The sequence below is a fragment of the Hylobates moloch genome, unplaced genomic scaffold (assembly GCF_009828535.3).
Source record: "Hylobates moloch isolate HMO894 unplaced genomic scaffold, HMol_V3 SCAFFOLD_3, whole genome shotgun sequence".
NCBI lineage: Eukaryota > Metazoa > Chordata > Mammalia > Primates > Hylobatidae > Hylobates > Hylobates moloch.
This window is the reverse complement of record NW_026652278.1, coordinates 67,655,937-67,661,972: the sequence shown is the minus strand read 5'-3', so window position 1 is coordinate 67,661,972 and position 6,036 is coordinate 67,655,937.

Genomic DNA, 6,036 nt, shown 5'->3' with positions numbered 1-6,036 from the left:
CCTGGCTCACATGTCATCTCCCACAGGAAACCTTTCCAGTGCTACACACATAACTGACAACTCTGTCTTCTGAGCTGCTAGAGTTTACACAGTCCCATTGTCCTTACCATAGTACCCTGTCATTCTTTCCAATCTGTTTCCCTTACTAGACTGTCAGCTCCCTGATGGCATGTTCTGTCCTTATTCATGGTGCATCTCTGAATCCCTAAATCTCTGCACAGTGCCTGGCTTTCCGTAGAGACATATGACGATTAAATTCTCTCTCACACAGAGGAGATAGGGTTTAAGCCAATCCCTAAAGAATAAATTAGATTTGGACAGATGGGAAAGAATTAAAGCCAACAGGCATATAGATAGGAGTGAGGTGAAGCATTAGCTCAGTAAAGATGGGGAAGGTACAATGGGAAATAAAAGCATGTTAAAAAGACAGATTGTGAATTCTTGGTACCCCCAGAGGAGAGAAATCTAGAGGCTGGTGGTCACCCAATACAAAGGTGGTTTTAGGTCTAGGAGCAAAATGAGGAGATGCTGAGATTCATTGGTAGATTCCTTTTTCCAGTGACTTCTGGATATCTGTGAAGGTGGCAATGAAAGGTTTTGGGTTTTTTTGTTTTGTTTTTGTTTTTTTAGAGACTGTCTCTTCCGTTTGTTGCCGAGGCTTGAAAGCAGTGGTGTGACCTCGGCTCAGTGCAACCTCTGCCTCCCAGGTTCAAGCAATTCTCGTGCCTCAGTCTCTCAAGTAGCTGGGATTACGCGGTTGAGCCACCATGCCCAGCTAATTTTTGTATTTTTAGTAGAGACAGTATTTCACCATGTTGGCCAGGGTGGTCTTGAACTCCTGATCTCAAGTGATTCGCCCACCTTTGCCTCCCAAAGTGCTAAGATTACAGGCATGAGCCATAGCGCCCAGCCTTTTTCTCTCTTTTTAAGCCTCATCCACCCACAGATACCATGATCCCAGCTAGTCAGAATGGATGTTTCCAGTTTTTTTCCCTTAGATCAAAATCATGACATCTTGATTTCAAAGATCATCAAGGAGAGAGTGTAATTTCAAGTCATCCCTAGCATACCAGCTCCAAGACCAGGGACTATAATGTTTAACATGAACTGAGCGGGGGGCAGGTGTCTCTCTTTCCTGGCCTTTGGACTGAGAGGGACCGATAAAAAGTCAAATTAGCCTCAGGACCAAAAACAAGACACCCAGTGTGACTTAGATTGTAAGAAAGGCAGGGGCTCCTTAGACCAGCCTTCAGGGTCAGTTCATAATCCCTTCTGAAACAGCACAGCCTTTCTGAAAATAAACACCTTAGGGAGGCCCTGTGTGGCGGCTCACACCTATAATCCCATCACTTTGGGAGGCTGAGCTGGGCGTATTACTGGAAGTTAGGAGTTTGAGACCAGCCTGGCCAACATGGTAAAACTCCTACTTTTTGCATTTGGTTAATCTCTACTTTTTGTATTTTGTGAAAATACAAAAATTATCCAGGCATGGAGATGTATGCCTGTAATCTGAGCTACTTAGGAGGCTGAGGCACGAGAATCGCTTGAACCTGGGAGGCAGAGGTTGCAGTGAGCTGAGATCGTGCCACTGCACTTAAGTCTGGGCAACAGAGTGAGACTCCATCTCAAAAAAAAAAAAAAAAAGCAAAAGGATACAGCAGCCAGGCACGGTGGCTTATGCTTGTAATCCCAGCACTTTGGAAGGTCAAGGCAGGCGGATCACCTGAGGTCAGGAGTTCCAGACCAGCCTGACCAACAAGGTGAAACCCCATCTCTACTAAAAATACAAAAATTAGCCGGGCATGGTGGCGTGTGCCTGTAGTTCCAGCTACTCGGGAGGCTGAGACAGGAGAATTGCTTGAACCCGGGAGGCAGAGGTTGCAGTGAGCCAAGATCGCACCACTGCACTCCAGCCTGGGCGATGGAGCAAGACTCTGTCTCAAAAAGAAGAAAGAAAAAGAAAGAAACAGCTTAGGGACCAAGCTGAAAAGCAGAGGGGGGCAAGGAGAAGAATGCAAAAATACGGCATAAAGGGCCCCTACCACAAGCAGCCTGCTTCTCCACATCCTTACTGATCTGGACCCTGCCAATCAAGCCAACACACTGACCCACAATTTAAATAAGACTTTGTCATTTTATATGAATTGTAGGAAAAGAGGAGGGCTCACCCGCCAGTAGTTGGCCAATCACAATCCAGTTCCCTAACACAAGAAAATGACAGACTTTCTTTTCTACTTGAGTGCCTTCTTCACAGTGTGAAGTACAGTCATACACCACATCATAACATTTCGGTCAACTACAGACGACATATATGACAATGGTCCCATAAGATTATAATGGAGCTGAAAAAGTCCTATTGCCTAGTGACATTCATAGCCATCATAAGGTCATAGCACAATGCATTACCTTTTCTGGGTTTAGATACACAAATACTTCCCATTGTATTCGGTACAGTAATGTTCTGTACAGGTTTGTAACCTAGAAGCAACAGGTCATACCTTAAACCCTAGGTGTGTAGTAGGCTATACCATCTTAGGTTTGTATAAGGACTCTATGATGTTCGCACAGTGATGAAATCACCTAACAACACTTTTCTCAGAACATATCCGCGTCATTAAGTGACACATGACTGTTTCTTGTAGTCAGCAGAAGAAGACAGGCCTCATGATAGGAAATGGAAGAGAAGACTTCATGATTCTTAGCAGGAGACAGGAAGATGGAAATTGTCGTGCTAGGTCAACAAACCTCAGAGAGGCTGTTTGAAAAGGATCCCAGCATTTATCCATGGACACATTAGGGACCTATCAATTTGTAGAGAACTTAAATTTCTCCAAGTGTAGGACTGTCTTATCAAGGAGGGTCTGGACCAGGCCAGCATGGAGTCGTAAGGGTTTGCACTGGAAAGGGAAAAATGGGAATGGAAAGGAAGGTTGGATGTGAAAGAATTTTCCAAGGAGCATGTATAGCTGAGGAGGCCAGGGCCTTGCTTCTTTCTTATGTGTGTATTTATTTATTGAGACAGGGTCTGACTCTGTGCCCAGGCTAGAGTGCAGTGGGGCAACCATGGCTCCTGGCAGCCTTGACCTCCCAGGCTCATAATCCTCCTGGGTAGCTGGGACTACAGGTGCATGCCACCACACCGGGCTAATTTTTGTATTTTTTTAGTAGAGATAGGGTTTCACCATGTTGGCCAGGCTGGTCTTGAACTCCTGACCTCAGGTGATCCACCCACCTCAGCCTCCCAAAGTGCTGAGATTACAGGTGTGAGCCACTGCGCCCAGCCACCTTTACTCTCTTGAATCCATTGCTGTTGGGTTTTCACCCCGTAACACACACTAAAAGCAATTTTATGGCCAGGCACAGTGGCTCACACCTGTAATCCCAGCACTTTGGGAGGTTGAGGTGAGAGGATCACTTGAGCCCAGAAGTTTGAGACCAGCCTAGGCAACAAAGTGAGACCCCATCTCTAAAAAAAACTAGCCAGGTGTGGTGGAGCACTCCTGTAGTCCCAGCTATTCAGGAGGCTGAGGTGGGAGGATTGCTTGAGCCCAGAAAGTTGAGGCTGCAGTGAGCCATAATCGTGCCACTGCACCCCAGTCTGGGTAACAGAGTGAGACCCTGTCTCAAAAAAATAAAATGAAATAGATAAAAGCAATTTTGTCAAAGTCAACACTGCCCTCTACACTGCCAAATCCATTGGTCATTTCTCAGGCCTCACATTGCTTGGCCTCTCCACAGGATATGACAAGTTTGACCCCCCTCCCTCCCTCTTTTTCTAAAAAAACTTTTTGTAGAGACAGGGGGTCTCATTATGTTGCCCAGGCTGGTCTTGAACTCCTGGGCTAAAGCAAGCCTCCCACCTCGGCCTCCCCAAGTGCTGGGATTACAGGCATGAGCCACCACACCTGACCTACTCATTTCCTTACAACCTGCTTCTTCACATTCTCCTTTCCTGGATTTTCCTCCTCTTCCAGATCTTTAAATGTTGGCATTTCGTGAGGCTCAGTAATCAGACTTCTGCTCTTCTCCATCTACACTCACTTCCTTGGTGCATATATATATACCACAGCTCACTGCAGCCTTGACCTCCCATGCTCAAGCGATCCTCCCACCTCAGCCTCCTGAGTAGCTGGGACTAGACGCGTGTACTACCACACCCAGCTAATTTTTTATTTTTTTGTGGTGATGGGATCTCACTCTGTTGCCCAGGCTGGTCTCAAACTCCTTGCCTCAAGTGATCCTCCCACCCCTTGCCTCCCAAAATGTTGGGATTACAGGAGCGAGCCACTGTGCCTGGCCCCACAATTATATTTCCAGCTCCTTTTTGCCTAAACCCTACATATGTACAACATCCTAGTCCATATCTCTGCTTGATTCTAAAAAGCATCACAAACTGAATCAAACACTTAATATTGCCCCACCAAACTGCTTTTATAGTCTTTTCCATTTCCTTGTTTTAGTAAATAGAAATTCTCTTCTTCCAGTTATCAAGCCAAAAACATTGGAATCATCCTTGAATCCTTGCTCTCACAGCCCACATCCATTGCGTCATTCTGTCTTCAAAATATATCCAGAATTTTACTACTACTCACCACCTCCGCCATCACCCTTATCCAAGTTACCATTAATTTTCACCTGTATTATAATAGTAGCTTCCTGACTCTCATCTGGATTACTGTAGTAGCCTCTTACCAAATCCTGCCGGAAAGGCCAAGCAATGTAAGGGCTGACAGATGACTAGGGGATTCGGCAACGTGGAGGTCACTGGTAACCTTCACAAGATTGCTTTCACTGGATTGATAGCCCTCGAAGAACGGGATAATGATAGAACTGGATTACACTCTGTAGTAGAATCTTTTTTTTTCTTTTTTTTAGATGGAGTTTCGCTCTTGTTGCCCAGGGTGGAGTGCAATGGTGTGATCTTGGCTCACCACAACCTCCGCCTCCCAGGTTCAAGCGATTCTCCCGCCTCAGCCTCCCGAGTAGGTGGGATTACAGGCATGTGCCACCATGCCCGGCTAATTTTGTATTTTTAGTAGAGACGGGGTTTCTCCATGTTGGTCAGGCTGGTCTCGAACTCCTGACCTCAAGTGATCCGCCCGCCTTGGCCTCCCAAATTGCTGGGATTACAGGCGTGAGCCACCGCGCCCGGCCTGTAGTAGAATCTTTATGCTCCCTAGAGTGTATTCACCTTCTTGATCCTGTTATAACTCACCAAGAGAATTCCCTTTTCAGAGCCTTTGCACTTCCTGTTCCTCTGGCCTGACCACCCTTCCTCCAGACAGTCACATCTACCTGCTATCATTCCTGAATTCTGGTACCTGTTAATGAGAGCTTCTGAGAGATTTCTTTTATCGCGCTATTTAAAATAGCGCCTCCAGGCCGGGCGTGGTAGCTCACGCCTGTAATCCCAGCACTTTGGGAGGCTGAGGCGGGTGGATCACGAGGTCAGGAGATCGAGACCATCCTGGCTAGCACGGTGAAACCCCGTCTCTACTAAAAATACAAAAAATTAGCCGGGCGCGATGGCGGGCGCCTGTAGTCCCAGCCACTCGGGAGGCTGAGGCAGCAGAATGGCGTGAACCCAGGAGGCGGAGCTTGCAGTGAGCGGAGATCGCGCCACTGCATTCCAGCCTGGGTGACAGAGAGATTCTGTCTCAAAAAATAAAAAATAAAAAATAAAATAGCGCCTCCCACTCTCTATCCCTGTGTTTTCCATAATTTTTCTTCAGAGCTTTTATCACTATCTGAATCTATCTGGAGGGCTCCCCCAGCCTACACACACTGGAATGTAAGCTCCATGAGAGCAGGGGCTCTGTTTTGTTCATCCCTGTATCCCCATCACAAAACCATGCCCACAAACAGTGGGCACTCAGTATCTGTTCAGTGAATAAATAACCTTCATCTGAAACGTATATAGTTACATTACGTATATAGATCACCACTTAGTAAACCGTCTAGGAATAACAGGCACTCCGAAGGCCCCAGTCTCAGCCCTACGGCTACCATGTGACCTTCCTGAGCTTGGGTTTCCTC